At 45.7% G+C, this 20,707-nt stretch overlaps 1 long non-coding RNA gene across 5 annotated transcripts in view; it reads right to left on the bottom strand.

Annotated features, from left to right (window-relative positions):
* Window positions 1–20,707, bottom strand: part of LOC139827126 (uncharacterized) — a 73,486-nt gene that overhangs the window by 27,899 nt on the left and 24,880 nt on the right. For 4 of the 5 annotated variants that reach the window (XR_011737336.1, XR_011737339.1, XR_011737338.1 and 1 more), the window contains exon 3: window positions 4,779–5,154. This is a non-coding gene — a long non-coding RNA (uncharacterized lncRNA). Of the gene's footprint in view, window positions 1–2,837; window positions 2,980–4,778; window positions 5,155–20,707 lie in introns of all 5 variants that reach the window. The other variant, XR_011737337.1, reaches the window with a different exon arrangement.

Below are 20,707 nucleotides of genomic sequence, written 5' to 3' on the forward strand. Positions count from 1 at the left end.
ATACTTGCGTTTGCTGCTCCCAACCCTTGCAAATCCAGCCTGCTGAAGTGGTAAGGTAGGTTGGCCACAAACTGAAAGCTGAAACTAGTTTCAGCCCCAATTCCAGAGAACTGGGAGTAATTTTAGAAGCAGGAAACCATCAAGCAAGAGACAGCATCTGTGGATTAAATCCTCTTCCTTTGTCAGGCTTCAATACATTCGACTCACAAAACCATAAACACAGTACGACTCCCTAAAAAAAGCTTAATTGTCAAATTTATTTTATAGCTTGGAGGTTATTTTTTTTCCCTTAAACCAATAAATACTTGCAACTCCTTTATTTGCTGCCAGCTGGGGAGACATTCAAAAACTACTGCAAACCTGCAATTTCAGTGCTTGTCTGTGCTGGGCACTGAAAAATTCCTCTCGAGTGAGAGTGAGAGGGGTTAGTCATGACAAGAACATCCCTGCAATGTGCCGGGGCTGCTTTTCACTGTCATCCAACCGTCATTAATACCGGCCCATCCATGATTCTTATAATCAGTTATGTGCTTTTGAAACACACACCCAAATACAATACCCTCCCAAGAAGTCAAACCGAAGCTTTTTTTATATATATATATATATATATATATTTTTTTTTTTTTAATTAATAACTTGCATCTGTCCATAGACCTATTCCTTAAAGGGCATTTTGACCTCGCACTCTGCACCCTGACTACAAGGTTTTGCTATTTTAGCAGCAAGGACTTTAAAAGCCGACGGAGCTCATCATTTAAGTAGCACCAAGGGATGCACCTGGCAGCCCCCCAGCCCAGATGCTCACACTGACCGAGGGAAAAGCCCTTAAATTACCATCCCTTTGAAGCTGCCCCACGTCTGTGCAGGATGAGACCGGCTACGAACAAAACCCCAGATGATTTTTCTCCCCTATAAAAGACAGCTGTAAATTTGCAAGCACAATGTCATTTTTGGCCAAGCTCTAATTCTCAGGCCACTCACAACTACCAGCAGGTTCTTCCTTTGTGTTGGAAGGGACCTTCAAAGCTCATCTAGTCCAACACCCTGCAATGAGCAGGAACATCTTCAAACAGACCAGGTTGCTTTATTTGCCTATCCAGCAAGGCCCTGAATGTCTCTAGGATGGGGCATCTACCACCTCTCTGGGCAACCTGGGCCGGTGTTTCACCACACTCATTGTAAAAAATTTCTTCCTCATGTCTAACCTGAACCTCCCCTCCTTTAGTTCAAAACTATTCGCCCTTGTCCTGTCATAACAGGCCCTGCTAAAAAGTCTGTCCCCATCTTTCTTATAGGCCCCTCTAAAGTATCTAAATGCTACAGTAAGGTCTCCCTGGAGCCTTCTCTTCTCCAGGTTGAACAACCCCAACTCTCAGCCTGTCCTCACAGCAGAGCTGTTCAGCCCTCTGATCATTTCTGTGGCTTCCCTGGCCCCTCTCCAACAGGTCCATGTCTGTCCTGTGCTGAGGGCTCCAGAGCTGGACACAGGACTCCAGGTGGGGTCTCACCAGAGCAGAGCGACAGAATCACCTCCCTCAACCTGCTGGCCACGTTCTTTTTGATGCAGTCCAAGATACGATTGGTTTTCTAGGCTCCAAGAGCACATCACCAGCTCATGTCCAATCTTTCATCCACCTCGTGTGAGTTCCTTGGAAAGCTCGGACTCCCATTGCAAGAGGCACTGCAGAATGCAAGTTTCGGGATACATCTACCACAGCTTTTCTCCTTGCTTGGTGCCAGTGCAGACCCACGCAATGCAGAGGGCAAGTACCACTGGGGTTGCTCTAGGTTCCCCAGGTCACGGGCAGGTTTTGTTCTGTCTCCACACAGGCACCTCCAAAAGCACCAAAGTGACATGTATATGAGTTTCTTAGGGACATTGTTTAGATGTGAACTTGACAGTGTTAGGTTAATGATTTGACTCGATGATCTTAAAGGTCTTTTCCAGACAAAATGATTCTATGATTCTATGACTGCACCACTGGAGCAACTGACGCCCCATTCTCTGGGGTGACCTTGAGCACTGCTTGTACTCCAGAACTGCCTCCAACGCCTCTTGTCATACTCAAGATCCATCAAGAAGTCTATGTACAAGTGATGATTACACCTCATCTGGCTCTCTAAATAAGGAAACCCAAGGAACTTCCTCACATCAGATTATAGAGATGTTCTTCCTAAAAGGCTGAGCAACAAGGACTGGAAGGAGACCAATAAATACATTTTGCACATACGCTCCAAGTCCTCTAGAGGTGTTCAGGGCTCTAATTAGGCTTTTCTTTGCCTGCAAGAAGGAAAGCCCAAGTTCCTGGTTATATACAAAAGATAAAGCTCATTCCGCTGCAATGCGCTGCTGACAAAGGGCCTTTTCACACCTTACAGGAACACGTGGAGATTTGGTTTGCAACATCTTTACCAAAAAGCTGGCTGGAAAAAAAAAAAAGAGGATTATAGATATCAATATAGATATCAATGGTGTTTGCTTTAATTGTAGATAAAAAGCTCGCACTGACAGTGATCTTTCTTTTTCAGGTGCCTTAGAAGTTGTTAGGAGCTAGTTAATAAAACACCAGGAATTTCAGCAATGGGAAAGCTGTGTTTTGTAGCCCTGAGAAAAATGGGTTGAACAACTTTCCTCATCAACTCACACAATGGGGCTCGCCCACCCATGACAATGAATTCAGGTTAAGGAAGGAAAACTCATTTTCTGAATGAAGGGCTGAGATCGAAACTGAAGATGTAGCCAAATCCTGGATTTTTAGTAGTGTATTCATTTGGTGCACAGGATGAGGAGCCTCTAAGCAAAGCCCTGACCAGGGCTGCTCTACAGCGGTACCCACCAGTCTGCACATCCAGGGACAGATGCTGCACAGTCCGGCCGTATCTCCCCTCTGGCTCCATCAGCAGAAGACCCAGCAGGGCTGGGAGGACAGTGGGATCCCAGGAAGTCCAAGCTACTGGAAACTCAGGCCAGGGGCATTGCTGCAGGTGCAAACCAGATCTACATGAGAGTGGAGTTTGGTTTGGTGAGCCCAGGTGAATCTGAGCAGCATTTATTTGGGTTTAGTAAACCATTTCTCTGTGCTGAAGGACAAAAAGCTGGGGGAGAAGAGAAAACCAAAATACCACTATACATAAAGTTATCACTTTTCACACGTGAAGCCAAGCAAACAAACACAAATATTTAGTGACTTCACCAGAGGTGTAGATGGAGTCACTGGAGGAGACAGCTGCAGAACACAGATCTTCTAATGGCCTCTCTGCTCTCTCTTGGCCATCAGAGAAAGCCTTCAGATGTACAAGAAGAGGCACTGCATCACACAGAAGAAACAAAATCATTTTTCAGTGTATCTTCTATGTCATTTGAGCTGGACCTCAACATGTCAAGTCAGCAAAGCAGGAGCACGGTTCAGCACAGGAGAATCAAATGCTGAACGTCCCGGTCCCAGGGGACACCTCTGCAGCAGAACACAAAGCCCACACAAGCAATGCCAGGAGCCTCCATCCTCCCCAAGGAGTGGGGTCTTCCAGATGCCCTTGGGCTGAGCCTCCAGGCAGTCCTCCTCCTGGAGAAGGTCCCATCTCCACATGCAGCCACATTGCACGAGGGTTAACCACCCACCATCCCCACCAACATGGCACAATGCTGCTTCTCACCTACTACATCCAAATCCCTGTGGCTGAATTTTAGCCTGTGTTAGAGGCACAGTTAGCGCTTGCTGTTCCTGTTACTTAAAGCAAAGAACCTTTTTACCCTCAATCTTTGTCTACCATCTCCATCTGGCCCACAAGTTGCAGTCAAATTCAAGAGCGAGGTGACCGATTCTGCTTCCCCACACAGACTCTCTACCCCTCATTTCCTTCCTTTAATCTGATGCAAAATCATGCTTACGAAGCAAGAAGATGAAACTTTTAATGCCTCCCAAATACAGATTGGAATGCAGAATAAATGTATAGCAAAGCATTTTCAGCCCTTTCCCTTCAGCACCTCCTCCTTGTATAGCAAAAATAAATGAGCTAGATTCAAATAGCTAACTTCTTCTCAACCCTTTAGAAGGAGCGATCTGTTTGCCAGCAGACAAGCAGATTCAACCCAAATCTGAGCAACTGCCAAAAAGGCCGATTTCCACAGCAAACTGATACCCACAGAGACCAACACAATGTTTCAGTATTAAACGAAAAAATAACCCACTGTAAATTACTATAAAAATACCAATTTGGTCATTATCACTACAGCTATTGACTTATGCATGTCTATATTGAATAGTTTTAAAACTAAAGTTTAAAGCCATCTCCTTTTTTAATGAGATAAATCATTCTCAAAATGATGTTCTTCAGCAGAAATACTGTTAAATTAAGAAGAGAAAAGATGAACACTCGTGTCACCTCCTTTGAAACCAGACGACACAGCCCGACAAGCAGATCCACACATGGCCGGTGCTGGCTGCGGGTTACAAACACAGTGGACAGCTGCTCGAGAGTCTGGGGAAATCACAGAGGAGGGATAAGGGTCCACAGATACGAGCATCTCCATCCGCCTCCTCAGACAGGAGGTCCACGTTGGGCATTAAAACCTTCAATACAATCTGACCCCACCTCTCCACACAAACCGACATCTCAAATTGGGTCTGTGTCCTAATGAGGAAAAGCCACCTCCAGAGCACAGCACCAAGGACTTTGAAGGTCTTACCTTCAGCAGAGCCTAGTGATGCAGCAAAATGATTGAATTCCTAAAGACCAGGAAAGCAAACTGGTAGTGAATGAGAAAACCATCTACATACCTGTTGGACATGAGTGCTGCAGCACTGGAAGAGCTCTGGAAGAAGAAATAAAATATCCTCCTGCCAGGTAAACTGGTGGCTCCATCTTGAGAAAATGCAAGGAAAGGTATTCCAGTAAGGATGGCAACTGGTTTGCTATAATCCTCAGGACAGAGAGGCTTCCTTCCCAAATGACATGAGATGACCCAGGAAAAAACGGGGTAAAAAAACCAGCAGGAACTTCCAGATGCTTTTGTCTGCAGCTGACGTTCTCCAGAGGGCTTTGGGAGTCCATACACCCCACGATCCTAAAAATCCTTGGGAGCTACCGAAAGGACCATGCTGCCAGGCTCCTCCAAACATGACTCCACACCGGTGGGAAGTGCAGGGCTGGGACCTTCAGAGAGAGGAAAGGGAAAGACCATTACATGACAGCAACATCGGTTGGACAAGACTTATTCCCATGCAAGCTCGTATCTTTTGATTTATTTTGGCACAATATGAAGTTTTTAGTTGTTTTGTTCTGTTTTTTGTTGTTTGTTGTGGGTTTTTTTTCTCTTGGTTGGGGTTTTTTCATCTGTGTGGTTTATTTCAATGAATGTCACACTGCCCATAGGCACACGATGGGGCCGCCACCTCCAGATGCCTCGCAGGTACCAACCAATGTGAGAGGAGGAGGACAACAAGCCAGCAACTGAAAAAAAGTTTGCACCTCATCTTTATTTTTATTTTTTTGTCTAAGGAAAGGAGACAGTTTTCCTCCCCTCTCCTTTTTTCACACCCCCTTCTAAAGCTAATGAGGTGTTTTCTCCACCAAGGAAGAGAAGGACAGAAGGACCACCCGCCCTCCTGGTTTTGGAGGAACGCATCCATCCATGGCTTGGAGCATCACACCATCAGGTGTCCGCACAGAGGTCTGGCCCAATCCATCAGTGAGATCCTACCCCTGACATCTCAGAAACATGCAGCTCTTGAGTACAACCACCCTCTCTGATCTCCTACCAGGCAGAGCCACATTTCCCACCTCCACAGTCAAAGAAAATAAACACGTCCCAGCAAAGTGGCTCAAAATACCCAGGGAATTAGTCATAAAGATTCTAGTATTTGATGTCTATAAAGCCACCATAACCTGATTTTTTGTTGGTGGCGGTTTTAGGGTTTTTTGTGTTTTGGTTTTGGGTTTTAATTTAATCTGATCTTACTAATTGTGCTGGGAATAGAGCCGCTGGGATTTTTGCTTGTTATTTTAACATATGAAAACTGTCGCACAAACACAGGCGATTGCCAGTCCCGGAAATAATGCCGAGCAAGCACTGAAAGGAAACTCAAATAACTCTTCGCCCAACACTGCTTTCTAGTTCATCTGTAATAAAAACAGCAGAGAGGCGCTGAGAGCCAAAAGGTTGGCTGTTTTGTTTGACTTCTTTCTCTCCTTTGTTTTAGCTCAGGCAGCACAGGAAGGTGATACCATTGTGTAATGTAACCAAGCAAAGGAGTAATGAAAGTGCAAGCAAATAGATCAAATAGCAGAGGGTTAAACAAAAGGTGTGATAATCATTTGTTTTGCTAATTGTGTCAATAAAGTCCTATCTCTCCTCAAACAGAGGAAATGTCATCAGATATTCAAAAAAAAAAAAAAGTGAATAAGCAAATGTACAAAACCTCATCATTTTTCCTCAGATGCTCGTTTTAAATGGCTGATTAAGAGAATCATGTGTTTATTCTAAATAAAATGTCACTGACTTTGATCATGTTTAAATCACCTCAAGTATGAAACCTTTGAATCAAGACTTCTTCCTCCCTAGGGAAAACAACAAAAACTGCCTTTTCTGCGGTAAAGACACAGTTTTACCGCAATCCAAGTTAACCAGGGTCGTGATGCCACCAACGGGACTGGACGACACCGTAACCCATGAAAATCCGGTGTCTTTGCAATGAATTTGGCTTGTAAACTACAAAACGCGAACCAGTACCAGGCAAGCGGCAGCCTGTAGACAGGCTGGCAGACAGAGTTGAACTCTGCTAATTCATGCAAAAATACATCTCAATTTCTTTGCTCTCACTTCTACTTTTTTTTCCAGGGATGGGGAGAGTTAGGAAAATAAATATTCTCTAACCTCCCCACTGTTAAATGAACTGAAGCTAGAGAAGGTCTGACCCAACCTCCTGCGATGATGAAAACACTTCAGAAAAGGACTTGAATCTCCCAAAATAACTGCCATCCCACCAATTACACAGTGAGCTTCAGCTGCTTTGATGACTATATGACACTCAAAATGCCTGTAAAACCTGTTTCTCTCCTGTTTAAAATCCTTGAGCTAACGGTTTTCTCTATAAACCAATTACCTGCAAAATATGAGCATGCAAACAGAGATAAATCTCTGTCACCAGGTAAATTAGACCTGTCCCACAGACCCAGCCCCTTGTCGTGCTGTGCCCAGAGCAGCACCAGGGCTTTTTGTCCACCATGGATGTGTCAATACCTACTTCAACCACTTCTCCTGAGAGACAAGCCCAGTGGTCCTAACTGTCCAGTGAGCAAAATTGTCATCATCTTCTTTACCTCTTTTTATTTATCGCCCTGTCTCGCATATACCACACCACTCACATCACTCCCACCATCTGCCTTCAAGCCCAGATGGATGGCAGCAGGACCCAAGGGCTATGGAAGAGCTCAGTGACCAGCACCTTGCACACATTGTGTTTTTACAGAAATATATGAGCTTTTCTAGTCAAATTATAAGGGTTGGGACAACTGATAACCAATGACAGATGATTAATGTTAATTTTAAGCAGCTTCCTTCATGGTACGGAGGATCCTCAGCACCTCTCATCCCTGATGTAAGGAAGGAGATACTATCAGGAGTTGGACTCGATGACCCTTGTAGGTCCCTTCCAACTCTATGATTTTCTCTCAGTGCTTCCTAGTTTGGGATGCAGATGAAGTTCAAACTCTTGTGCCCTGGAAAGATGCCTGAAAAGTCAATTTTCCAGTTCCTTGGACTCTGCCCTTAAAATACACCAGTTCATTAAGGCTAAGCACTCTGCCTGCTATGAAGATCCTACCTTCACCTCCAGCTCACTGCACTCTAGGTTCTCAGTAGCCTTCTGCTTCCCTCTCAAATCAGAGGGTCTTCCTTGCAGACTGCCTATGAGTACTGCCTAACACCAACAGTTTAGGTCTTGCCCTAAATAACTTACTGAGGGTCATGCGGTAGGCTGGCACCAAAGCCCTGCAGAACATCCAGATTTTGCAAGTCATGGGCCAGCACTTGAAAAACACATCCATCCTCTCCATCCCTTGAGAAACACATCCAACCTTCCCATCCCTTGATGAGGAATAACTCCGTTACTCGTACACAACAAGGGTTCAATCACCCACACGAAGAAACACGAGGCACTGAGCACGCGTCCAACTCCTAGCAAACAAGGCATCAGCCTCAACACAAGAGCAGCACTCTGAGCACACGGCTCCTCTCCAAGAGCAGCAAGAACAAGTCAACATGAGCTGAAGGAAAACAGCAGCAAGCAAAGCGTGTTCTGCTACAGAGAGTCCCCAGATGATTAATAGCCACGTTAAACAAGCTAGAGAGACTCGCCGCTAATTAGTTAAGAAATACAGGGGGAAAGAGAGAGGAATAAGGAGTTCCACCTGTTAAGTTTTGACCATTAAAGAGTCCCAAGTGCAATGGCCAATTTTAAAAAACAAAGGGTGTTTTCTGTGCCTGTGTTTTTTGTTTTAAGGAAAGGGCTGTTTTTCCACTTCAGTGTGTTCGTTACAACCCAGCCACGTGAGTTAAGTGCAGTAAGGGGCCTGTTAAACCTCACAACCCGCTGTAGTAAGCTCCAGGGGTGACTTTATTATGGGCAAGAATGCAACCGGTGGTGTTGGCCAACACTGCTCCATCCACCAGGCACCCAGCTCCCCAACACCAAACTCCCCTCCTAAGCACAGGGTAAACATCCAATATGGTTTCATTACATCCCCATGCAGAATAACATTTCCACGTGCAGAGATTGCTTATCAAAGTCAATGTTAAACAGCAGGGGAAGGAAAAAAAAACAACCACACAACTTTTCTACTTTTCTATAAATTCTCCAGCCTATTTTAAGTAGGTGCTATTTGCTAAAAAGCAGCAGATCGCTATAGTGGGTAGCCAAGCCACCACTAGGGGAATGGTTTTCTCCTGGTTTCGCGAACCAAGCAGGTTGAGCACCAGTGCCGGCGGAAGGAAGAGGACAGGATCAAGCCCAAACTGTCTCCTGCAATAACATCCAGCCAGTGAATCAGCTCAAGCCATTTCTGAAAGCCTCTGCTTGGCTGTTACCTCCCTGTTCTTAGGCACGCAATTTTCAAAGAGCTACAGACTGAACCTGGCACAGCAGTGAGAGTGGCAAAATCAGAGGTTTTCAGGACAACAGCACCTGTGTTTTGTATCATTGAAGAAGCATGAACTTTTTTACTTTACGGACTCATGGAAGGACACTGGTAACAGTCTCTTCTACCATGTGCCCAGGATATTTATGTCCTTATAACAAAATTTATCAAATATTCTCCCTCCTTCAAAAAAAAAAATGTAAGGGCTGTTGCTCCTTTTCCTCCTCACTCAGCAACACCAAATTCTTGGAGTAACCTGACCGCTTTGGGGTGCTTCACAGGCTTGGTCAACAGCCACATCCCAGGCAGTCTCCAGAGCGAGGGCTTCGCTCCTAGATCAGAAAAATGAGCTATGGCTGGGACATGATTAATGAAGGGAGGTCACTTCACAGACAGTCCACCAGCCCGCAACCAGGTGAAGACACACACACATCCAATTAGCCGTGAAGATCAGGAGAAGACCATTACACTTTGCTCATTAACCCCCAAGAGCTGGTAAACTTGCATCAGTCTGAGATACCCTCTGGAACAACCCACTCTTAGTATTAAAGAGTATTTTATGAAAACAAGGTGGAGGCAAGAACCATTTATCATGTCTCATCCTACCATTTTTCATTCTACAAGTCAATCCCTCCCTGCAAACTCCAACCAAAAGATGTTTGAAGGAGAAAGATAAGGATTGCCCATTAGATGGGGAACTCCAACCTACGCTTCGCCTAAAGACGAGTCATTTGATAACAAAGTGCAACAGAAAAATGCTTCCAAGAACTACTGACTCTTCTAACGGTTCCAGAAGAAAGTGCACTTCTTAAAATGTAACCCTAGATATTCCATTGGAGGTATCATCACACAAATCCTCCTCCCTTGCATCCAATGCAAGACTCTTCACCAGCACTCACTGTGGATCTGCCAACCAACCTGAACCAACACCTAGGAGACCAAGGGGCTGGATTTTTACAGCTCAAGTTCTCACACAAAAGGCAGGTCTTGACTATGCCTTTTTGTCTTCCCAAAATGATTCCAAATGAGGATCACAAGCAAGGCTATTATTTAAAACACTGCTGAAATGCCTTACCATGAAAACTGTTCTTCTAACCCTTTATGTTTTGAAGACAAAAAGCAACATTTTAAGCAAATGTCCCACAATCTGACATTTTAAGCACCTAATGTCACCTTGGACCATTTTCAAAGTAAGATTTAATAACCATATGCTCCAGCTGCACCAGCTGACATAGTTATATTCAGAGAAAAAACCTTTTAATATGTTCCCTAAGGGGGAGTGGGGGGAGACATTCTCCTAACAAATGAAGACTGTTGCATAGAAAAGACCAAAGGAACAAACTGTAAGGTAAATATTAACTATCATTTTTATAGTACACAAGAAAGAAATGTTCCCCAACTTAGTAGGGGACAGTACCAAGAAAAATCATTTTATTTCATGCTATTGGAATCACCTCTAACATGGAAAAGAGCATTTCATACATCCTCCTCTCCACAAAAATGCTTTGCAATGAATCAGTGTCATTCTCAAGAGATACTGAATTGCTTCACCTGGAAAAAATGAAAGGTCACAGAAAACCCAAGGCTATCAAGAATGACCATTTCAGCCCTGAATCAGTTCCAGCTCTGCCCTCTCTGAGATGCCATCAGGCTCCTTGGGTAGGAGGAACATCCACCTCACCGTTCAGTGATACTCCAAGGGTGCAGGTCATTCAATAACACACTGACCCATTTGAAAAAAAAAAAAGCCTAGCAATCTTTTTTTTCCTTCTTTCATTTCAGAACATCTGTGCAAGACCCCAGCACAAACTGCGCATTTTGCAATCATAACTTTAGCTGGGTGCGGGTGAGACCGGAGGAGCTGTAACCCCAGCACTGTCTCTCCAGCTGCCCCGTCTGGGCACTGCAGGGTGAGGGCCCCTTTGCTGATCCAGTTCCCAAACTTTGCTGCTGTGGGATGCACATGATGGGAAAAATCAGACTTGCAGATTCAGGCTTCAAAGCTGTTTTACAGAAATTTTGACCCTCAGGCTAAGCTTGCAGAGATAAGCTGTGCCCCTTCAAGTGCAGAAGGAAACAGACTTTAATTTTACTTGCTTGCTTGCTTTTTTTTTTTCAATAGTTTCTCATTTAAATCAATAATCTCTCTCCATCAACTTCAACTACTAAAAGAAATGTCAAGATCTGTGCATCGAAATGAAAAGCAGGTTCCTCCACCTGGGTGGAAGGAAGCACATCAATCAGCCAGGTGAGGGGCAACATCACCACCCCAACATGGTACCCACCAACCCCACATTCTACCGGCCAAGCTGCAAGAGCAATCGCAGCTCTCTTCAGCACATGAGGTATTTCACGTTGATTTGGGGCTCTCCTGCCTGAGTGCAGAGCTGTTTAGCCTGGAGAAAAGGAGGCTGAGGGGAGACCTTATCACTGTCTGCAACTACCTGAAAGGAGGTTGTAGCATGGAGGGGGTTGGTCTCTTCTCCCAGGTAACAAGTGATAGGACAAGGTGAAACAGCCTCAGGCTGCAGCAGTGGAGGTTTAGATTGGATATTAGGAAAAACTTCTTCACAGAAAGGGTTGTCAGGCATTGGAAGAGGCTGCCCAAGGAAGTGGTGGAGTCACCATCCCTGTAGGTGTTCAAAAGACATTTAGATGAGGTTCTTAGGGACACGGTTTAGTGCTAGAGTTAGGTTAGGTTATGGTTGGCCTCAATGATCCTGAGGGTCTCTTTCAACCAAAATGAGCGGGAGCCCAATTAGTGCACTTTTTTCTTCTTTTAAATTTAATGATTTTAATTCCTTACAAGAGAACTCTCAGTTGGTATGTACCCATCCCCTGGAAGCTGGCTTACACCCACATTTCCATCCCACTGTTCACACCCAAATGGGCACCATTTCACCTCCCGTGCTGCCTGTGGGCTCAAATAAGAACCTCTTTCTTTCCTCGGGTCCCATACACAGGCATGTGGCAGCAAGGAAACCATCAGCTCTCCCACCAGCCCATGTCTAGCCCCAAAGACCTGCAAGAGCTCTCACAGGTACGAGATGGAATGGTTGTTCCATCTCCAGGGATGCTCAGTTGCATCCTGATGTGCAGCCCGGTGCCGGGCTCCCCCGCTGGGCATCACTGCAGGATTCCCAGGAAACTGGGAAACTGCAGCAAAACTCACTTGTGCCTTGGCCAAAATGAACTGTGGCTTCCCACGCCTGTCTTGGTCACCATGAACCATCCCAGCTTCCTAGAGCGCGGTTCAGTCTGAATCGTGCGGTCGCTTCTTGCTATCTTTTATTTATGATTTTTACTCTACAGCATTAGTTACCAGCATACAATAAAAGGAAAAAAAACCACTAAGTCAGCTAGAAAAATAATCCTTCTGCTCATTACATTTTTGGTTCTTCATCTTAGATCTATTCTTTAAGCCTTCAGGATCTAGACTGTCACCACGAAGGCTAAAAATATGCTTTATAGTCAAACAAATGCTGAAATACTGACAAGACTAGGCTACTCCAGGAGCAAAGCAGTTGTGTTAAAACTATGAAAGTGGCTAACAACAAGATTAGTTAGATCCTATTAAAAAAAACAAAAACAAAGGTAGGCACCAGCCCTTTACTTTTCAAACATACAATCAACCAACTCCTTCTCAGCTGACATTCGCTTTCATCAAAACACCACTGCTTTCTGAAATCCCTCAACTGAACTGGATTTGCAGTTCTCTCTGTTAAACCATCCATACTGCTACTGGTTTAAGTCCAAGAAGGTAGAGACACGGCACCCACTGGGGTTGGGATGGTGGGGTTGGTCCTCTGAAAGCACCAGTGGGACAAAGACTCAGCAGAAGACCCCAGTGCTGGTGAAGTTTGAGCGTTGCAGCATCAAATCAATGCAGCTCTGGCCCCGCAAACACTGAGCTGATTTGTTGGTCCAACAAGGCCAAAAGAGGACACTTCTGACTCTTCTCTGTGCTATTCTGGACCAGTTCAACTCATTAATCCCAAGGGAAACCATCCACTGCTCTTTGCTGGGAGGGTTTTTTAGTGGGTAAAGCAAACCAGCCCAACACTAGTTGAGAAGCAGCAAGGGGGTAAGGGCAAAGAAGGAAAAAGCCATTTTTTAGTGAGTGTAAATCACCTCTCGCACAGCTGATGCATTTCAAGCTTAATATTTGGCTCCCTTTAAAGCTGAATTCTCAGTGTCTGCCTCGTCCTCCGAGAACCGGACGGAAGCCCATGGCAATGACTTTGCCTGCACACTGTCACACTTGGCTGGAGGTCCGAGCATCCCCACGTGCTCGGGGCTGGCACCCAGCTCCGCAAAGGCAACCGAGGTGAAGATTCCAAAACAACATCTCTGGCAATAGCAGTGCAGAGGTATTTTGGCAGATTAGGCTCTGTCTTCCTGTTACTTTTTTTAAAGCTCCCACTTATTAAGGGCACATGTTCAATATTCTGTAAATAATAACAGAAAGTGTTTGCTATTAAACTGAAGCCCATGGAATAATTTTACTCATTTTAGCTGGCAAATCCAAATAAAAGCCTGCCTGCCGTTACAGGCAGCTTTAATGTGCAGCTCAGTGAAGTCAACGGGCATGAGCTCAGGACCTTCTTGAGGTGAAAGAAAATATTATTATTAGGAAAGATTTCATAACAGTCTAGGATTAGGCTTCATCCAAACATAGACGTTGCATTCGTTTAACTAAATCCAGAATGGAAAAGTTTTATTGCATCATATAGTTACATTACAAAGTTACAGCCCAGGACTCGTTTTTCTGCTGATATCCAAGAGTGAGCCCCTTTGCTGCTGATGCACAGATTCCCATCGAGGACTGGACTCTACCTCTAACTGCCCCATCCCCTGCTCACTGCCTCGTACCTGCAGACCAGCGCCTACCGTGCACCACGGCTTTAATCCTCCTCACCCAAACCAAGTCAGTGGTACCAAGTCTCCATCCCCATCACTCTGCTTTCACCTACATCACCTCCATCCTTTGTTAAGGTTACTGTAGCCACATCAAGAAGAATAAAAACAGAAGCACAAAAAGACAAGACCTCTGAAAACACGCCTGGCTCCTGCATAACCTTCTCTGTTTCACAAATAAATACACTGCCTAATAGTGGCAGGGAGCTGCAGGGAAGCGGCTGCTTGCTCCTCGCTCTGGCTCTGCCTCCCACAAACCCTGCACCACGCACAGACAGGGCAGCGCTCAGGGGCAGCTCCGCTGTGTGGATGGGCGACCTCCCCAGCTTGGCACCCCCATCATTTTGATGTCTAAACTTCTCGCAACCCAAAGAGGAGATTTTGTTTAAATTTTACTTCAAGACTAGTGATGTACTGCACGTCTTCTCACCCATTTATTGCTAATAATATTTTTCTTTCAGTCATGTCCAGGCTCTTAAACATTTCACATCCAGGCTTTTTGAAGAGTAAGCATGCTGCTTCTGAAATGAATGCCACATGTTAGTGTTCAGACTAGAATGATGACAAAAATAAGAGGAAAAAAACCTGAAAACAGGATTATTTTGTTACTATATTAACATTTAAAGGCATCAAAGGCATTCCTAGCCACATACCCTTTGCTGTACATGAATACAGTTAAATACTATATTTACATACAAGGCCTGCTGCATGTATCTCAACAGAACTCACAGTCCAAAAGGCCCCTTTTCTCTTGCAGGGACAAGGCTGCCGAGCAGGGTTCACTCTGCCAACGCACCTCCTGGTTAGGCATTACCACCTGCCCTGCTCTTTGCCATGACCCCATTACTGGAAGCACTGCCTGGGCTGCCAAGCCAGGAGAGCAATGCAGGTGAGCACTCTTTGGTTTGCTCCAAAGAGAAAAAAAAAGGAAAGAAAAAAGAAAAGAAGAAAAGGCAGGGTCAGATGAAGCTGTTTAAAGATCCACTTGAGCTCACTGGATGAGGAGGGAAAATGCCTGGAGCCTCCACAACTGCTCCTGCAGCACTGATGATGAATCGCTTCCATGGCTTCATGTGGGGAGAAAGGCACACCAGCCTGCCTACCCAACCTACAGTGTCTATCAGACCTACGTGTGAAGTCAGGGACGTCTCTCACCTGCTGTGCAAATACACTACCAGCAAAAGCAGACCCATCTGTCACCACCCGCCTGAAGCACCCAAGCTGTGCCCAGCCTGTGCTCTGATCTTGGCTCCCCTCCTGCCCAAGGGCTGCTCAGCCTTTCTTAAGCATCTGACTTACCCTTGCTGGGAGCAAACGGTTCCACTTCAGCATCTCCATTAATTTCAATGGAGTCAGAATTTCTCTCTCATGGTCATAATCTGGTCCAGGGATAAAGGTATGGGAACAGAAGACCTGTTCTCATGTAGATGTCCATCCTTTATCACCAAGAAAGGAGAGATTATTGGTGGTGATACTATCCTTCTTTAAGTGAAGCCATGATAGCCCAAATCCATAAAACCTCAGGGCTATCTGGCTGAAATATCTGAAATAACTTCCTTCTGAAGACTGTTCATCAAGACACTCCCTTTGCCAATCTCCTTCCTAGGCTGAACTCATTTCTTTTGGGGATGATGCTGGAGCAGAAGTCAGCGGCCTTTCCAGACCACTGTCCTCATCTACTTGAGACAGTAAATGCAAAGCTGATACACGCATGGTACATAATCAGACTGTGAGATATATTTGGTGAAGGAAACTCCAAAGGTTAAAGAAAAAGAAGAGAAGGAAGGAGGGAACACTTATAACGTATCAAGAATATGATAGTAAGTGGCATAGCAACAACTGAACTTGATGATTAAGGGCTAACAAAAGAAAAAAAAAAAATTATAGGAGGTTAAACCTGTTCAATTTTTTCTCAAGAAGATGACACCTCCTGCCCTCCTCTGACCCATCCAACACTGCTTATTTGGGAGTCAGGCTATGGGATCCGACACGTTTGAGGCTGATGTAACCCCGGAAACCTGACGCTGTGACGTTCTCAGCCCCAACGCGTGCTCCCGCGGCCGGCACCGTCCACCACTGCCCCGTGACCCCGGAGGGGGTGGCAGCTGGGGTGTGATGCAGCAAGGCTATAAAAAGCTGAGGATGCAGCCAGGAAAGTGGTGGCTGACCTGCTCCAGCAGGGTGCCAGCATCACCTTTCACCTACATCTGCCCAGTCGCTTTCCCAATAAAAGATTATCTTGGAAAAACAAGCCCCGTCACGGCTGCTTGCTCCGGTAGGTCCCACTATCAGGTGGCAGCGGGGGACTCCATGCCCAAAGCTGTCCCCTGGGTCACAGGGATCAGAACAGGCTCTCACAGGAAAAGGAAGTCCCTTCCCAAGCCCCTTCCCATCCCCAGCAGCTCCTGCCAGGGCTCAGCCCCCTCCAGCCCTCTGCAGAGGCTGCCCCCAGGCCACAGTGTAAGCAAAAGCCTCAGCATCTTCAAGTAGCAGACTGACGTCCCCTTCCCAAAAAGAGTCACCAGGGAACAGCACAGCAACAACATCAATGGCACACTGAAAAGCCCTAATGGATTTTCTAGCTACATCCTCCCAGCTCTCCGACCCGGCAGCAAAGTGTGCTGGACTCAGGATCCAAGAGGCAACAACAGAGAATCACAGAATCATAGAATAGAATCATAGAACAGTTTGGGTTGGAAGGGACCTTCAAAGCTCATCCAGTCCAACCCCTGCAATGAGCAGGGACATCTTCACCCAGATCAGGTTGCTCAGAGCCCCATCCAGCCTGGCCTTGAATGTCTCCAGGGATGGGGCATCTACCACCTCTCTGGGCAACCTGGTTCACCCTCACTGTAAAAAATTTCTTCCTCATGTGTAGCCTGAATCTCCCCTCCTTTGGTTTAAAAACATTGGCCCTTGTTCTGTCAGAACAGACCCTACTAAAGTCTGTCCCCATCTTTCTTACAGGTTCCTTTTAAGTACCAAAAGGCTACAATAAGGTCTCCCTGGAGCCTTCTCCAGGCTGAACAACCCCAACTCTCTCAGTCTGGATCTGGGAGATCCAACTTAGGAGACTCACAAAGGAAAAACTTATCAGAAATGCACCAGCCCCAGAGGAAGGTGCCAGAAGCTACCAGCAAGGGGATGTTTACATCCTCATTTGATGTTGGCTCCATAAAAACACTCTCACTGCTTCCCATGCAGGACCAGGTTGTTCATGCCTGGACATAACTCAGCTTCACTCTTCTCCACATCCTCCCCAGTGCCCAGCTGGCTCTGGTGCCCAACTCCTCTGGCTCCCACACGCAGCATCCTGGGAATCATGGGCACTGCAAGGGTCACTCTACCTGGGCAAACAAGTCCTTATTCCAGCTAAGCTGATGTGTTCATTTTCGCTCTGTCATTCAGGAGGATGGACCTCTATCAAAGTGCTGGAGTCAGCCAGTGAGACATCAGAGAACCCAGTAAGAAGTTACGTTGGACACTCTAAAGATTCAGCTGTACAGGGTGCCGGGCCACTTTGTCTAGACTGTAATTTTGCTGAGAAAGGTGGGACCAGATGACCCTTGAGGTCCCTTCCAGCCTGGTATTCTACGATTCTATGTCAGTTGTTAGTTCCTACATTTTTGTTTTGCTTATCTGCATTTCACGTCCATAAGGACTAATTATTTATTTATTTGTCTGTCTTTACGTTCTTCTATACCCCTTTCAAGTCATCCACAGGCGACACATCATCAACCAAAAAAATGTTACCACAGTCTTGATTATTAAAAAAAAAAAAGCACCAAAACCATTTCTTTTCCTGATGGTTAAACTGATCTATCAAAAGAAAAGGGCCTCACACTACACAGCAAGAGGGCTGTGAACCTAAGACTGGCAGAAGAGCCAGGACTCCTTAGGAACATATTTTCAGGAAGAAAGTGGAAAGATCCTGGTAGATATTACCAGTTTTTTCCTATCTCAAAAGCAACATGGATTAACAAAGCCAATAAACACGACTTGGAAACCTATACTGGAGTGCCTTGGCCTTGGTTTTGGTCTCAAAATAACCTGTCCCAAGCTCAAGAATCAATCTTAACGTTTATTTTTAGACTGCATTACCTTCAAACCTCCAGACCTGTCCTTTAAATAGTTCAACATGTTAGATACCTTTTCCATTTTTTTCTATGAGGCTAAAAACATGATCTGTGAAGTCACATTTATCATGAAAGACTTGTCCATCATCGCTATCTCGGTAAGTACTTTTCCAAGGAAAGCTGGGTTCATTTCACAGCAGATGTGGGCTTTCCCACCACGTACCACCAGGAATGTATCATGTAGATATCCAGACATGCCAAAGCCAGCCTGCTCTTTCCACAGCTATACCAAAGTTCTGGCCTTGAGCTGACAAGGCCCAGTTCAGCTGATAACTGTTACTGTCACTGACACAAGTCAAATCTGTGTAAGACCTTGCTCTGTCAGGGGTTCATTTTCTCAAAGCTGCCAAACTTGTTCCATGTGGCTATTCAATTTGGATACAAAGGGCTTGCAGCAAGCAAGAGGTAATGTATTTGCAGCAATTCTAGGTACATTTTAACTTTATTTGAGGAGCTCTGTGGGCTCTCGGCCAGGTTTAGTAACATGCACAGCTGCCGCATGGTTCTACATGCAGTTTGTGTACCCGCACCACCACCAGTCAGGGCCCCAAAACGCGTGAAATTGATGGTTTTCCTTGAACCAAAAGTCATGTTGGTAAAGACCTGCATAAATGCACCCAAACCAACACAAGGACATCCGAACTTCCTGTCTTCTCATGAGCGTTCACAATGGTGTAAAGCCATTGAAGACCACACATGGGACTGGGAGGGATGGTGAGAATCTGCTCTCCAACCCTAACGGAGCGGAACGGAGCGACATAAATAGCCCTACTTGTGGAACACGAGTGGATGAGGGACCTTGTGATCCTCAAATGCCTTAACGTCACCACTTCCTGCCACCCTCCTCCTCTGTGTACCCCCAGAAAGGGATCTCTCTGAAACTGTCTTCTAAACCCAAGGCCCCAAGCATCCCCACGGATGCGCACAACCCAGAAGCCTGCAGTAGTTCATTGTATGTTATTTTAAGTGGTTCGGTTGCATTAATGAAGTCTCATTCATCAGGATGCCCTGAAGCACGTTAGGCCCTAATACGCAAAGATCACAGCTCTGCATATCTAAAAGAACCAGGAATAACTCTGAAGAACGTGAACCCTCCGGAAACCATGTGATGAGGCTTCCAGTGACAGGGACGGCTTTTAAACATGGTGAAACTGGAATCACCAGGTGGGATCAAAACCAACCACTATTCTTGCTCGGCAGCTGGTTCTTCAACCTGAGATGTTTTGGAGAGCAGACCCACGCAGGCACAAGAGGACGCTCCCACCAGCACCCATCACCAGCACGCACAAAAAACGTGCTGCATTCTGCAGCCCAAATCAACAGTTTAAACCAATTCCTCAGCTGCTATCAGTCGCAGCTGAGCAGCCGGCACGGTTCCCCTTCTGCCACCCATGGCAAGTGCAGTGGCCTCCAGGAAGCAGAACAGACAGCTGACAGATGACAACATCTACCACGGTGGTTGCACTGCTGGGACACCACCTGCCACAACCCATAGAGGTCCATTTAACCACAGGGTCACTGCTTAAACCAGCCATGTATTTCCATGTATATATATATATATATATATATTTCCCTCAGATAGCTTTCTTCTTGAGTTTTTGCCCCACCTGACCTATTCTGAATCTCACCAGGATATAAATTCATGCCTGGTAGTAAAGGAGGGTGCTGACTCCCCAGCCCAGGTGAGTCAAAATGAGACAGCTCAGGCATCTGCTACCCACCACTGTCTACTTCACCTCTACTCCTACATGAGAGCACAAAGCACCAACAGGAACCTATTTCGAGTGACTTTAATGTGCCAGATTACAAGGTATGACAATGCCTGAGCTCCTTCATGTGGTGGTCTCCATTTTCATGTGTCCCAAACGAAACTTCAAAAGAAGTGATGTGGTTCTGCAAGTTTTCAGCCACCCCAGTTGAACCTCCTGCAAGTCAAAACCTTGTGTATTAGATCACTGTGGCTCCATAGCACCCTACATAGCAACTCCCCCACTTGGTAGCTCAGGTACTGGCTCTACAGAGGTGAGTTCCCATGATCATGTTGTACCTACAGCCCTTCGCAAAGGCAGAGCCACCCAGCGTCCTGGGAAGCGGCGAGCACAAGCAGGTTCTGCACTCTAGTAAATGGGAGTATGTCTGGTTTCGGTGAGTCACCGAGGCAAAGCATCAGGTCTTGAGAATGGTCCTTCCCACTGCCAAGACTGAGAAATAATAAAAGCTGGATGATGAAATGCAGGGAAAAATAAAGCAAAACACAGTATCACACCGTGGTTCATTTATTGTTTCAAACAGCTGCAGCAGCAACTCTGTTTTTGTTTTTGCTGCCTTTTCTCTTTTTTTTCCCCCTTCCCTTCCACACAGATGAAACAAAGCACAGAAAGCAAGGGCCCTGTCAGCATCCTTTCTGCACCGATGGTTCATTCTTAAGGGCCAGCCAGGGAAATGGACCTCAAATTATGACCACCACAAGTACAACTGGATAGATAAACCTCTCCCAGAGATAAAGCCCTTATTTACAG

The sequence above is a fragment of the Patagioenas fasciata genome, chromosome 2, assembly GCF_037038585.1.
Source record: "Patagioenas fasciata isolate bPatFas1 chromosome 2, bPatFas1.hap1, whole genome shotgun sequence".
Lineage (NCBI taxonomy): Eukaryota > Metazoa > Chordata > Aves > Columbiformes > Columbidae > Patagioenas > Patagioenas fasciata.